Genomic DNA, 1,329 nt, shown 5'->3' on the forward strand with positions numbered 1-1,329 from the left:
AGACAAGACAAGACATGACAAGACAAGACAAGACAAGACAAGACAAGACAAGACAAGACAAGACGAGGCAACACAAGACAAGACAAGACAAGACAAGACAAGACAAAGCAACACAAGACACGACATGACATGACATGACAAGACAAGACAAAACAACACAACACACGGCAGGACAGGACAAGACAAGACAAGACAAGACAAGACATGACACGACAAAACAACACAAGACAAGACAAAACAACACAACACACGACATGACATTACATGACAAAAAAAGACAACATAAAACAAGACAAGACAAGACAAAACAACACAACACACGACAGGACAGGACAAGACAAGACAAGACAAGACATGACACGACAAAACAACACAAGACAAGACAAAACAACACAACACACGACATGACAAGACAAGACAAGACAAGACAAAACAACACAACACACGACATGACATGACATGACAAGACAGGACAAGACAAGACAATATAAGACATGACAATACACAACAAGACAAGACAAAACAACACAACACACGACATGACAAGACAAGACAAGACAAGACAAAGCAACACAAGACACGACATGACATGACATGACAAGACAAGACAAAACAACACAACACACGACAGTACAGGACAAGACAAGACAAGACATGACACGACAAAGCAACACAAGACAAGACAAAACAACACAACACACGACAGGACATTACATGAGAAAACAAGACAATACAAGACAAGACAAAACAAGACAAGACAAGACAAGACAAGACAAGACAAGACATGACAAGACAAGACAAGACAAGACAAGACAAGACAAGGCAAGACAAGACAAGACAAAACAACACAGCACACGACATGACATGACATGACAAGACAAGACAAGACAAGACAAGACAATATAAGACATGACAATACACAACAAGACAAGACAAAACAACACAACACGCGACATGACAAGACAAGACAAAGCAACACAAGACACGACATGACATGACATGACAAGACAAGACAAACCAACACAACACACGACAGGACAGGACAAGACAAGACAAGACATGACAAGACAAGACAAGACATGACAAGACAAAACAACACAACACACGACATGACATGACATCACAAGACAAGACATGACACGACAAAACAACACAAGACAAGACAAGACATGACAAGACAAGACAAGACAAAACAAGACAAGACAAAACAACACAACACACGTCAGGACAGGACAAAACAACACAAGACAAGACAAAACAAAACAAGACAAAACAATACAACACACGTCAGGACAGGACAAGACAAGACAAGACAACACACGACAGGAC

Source organism: Zeugodacus cucurbitae, chromosome X, assembly GCF_028554725.1.
Source record: "Zeugodacus cucurbitae isolate PBARC_wt_2022May chromosome X, idZeuCucr1.2, whole genome shotgun sequence".
NCBI classification, from domain to species: domain Eukaryota; kingdom Metazoa; phylum Arthropoda; class Insecta; order Diptera; family Tephritidae; genus Zeugodacus; species Zeugodacus cucurbitae.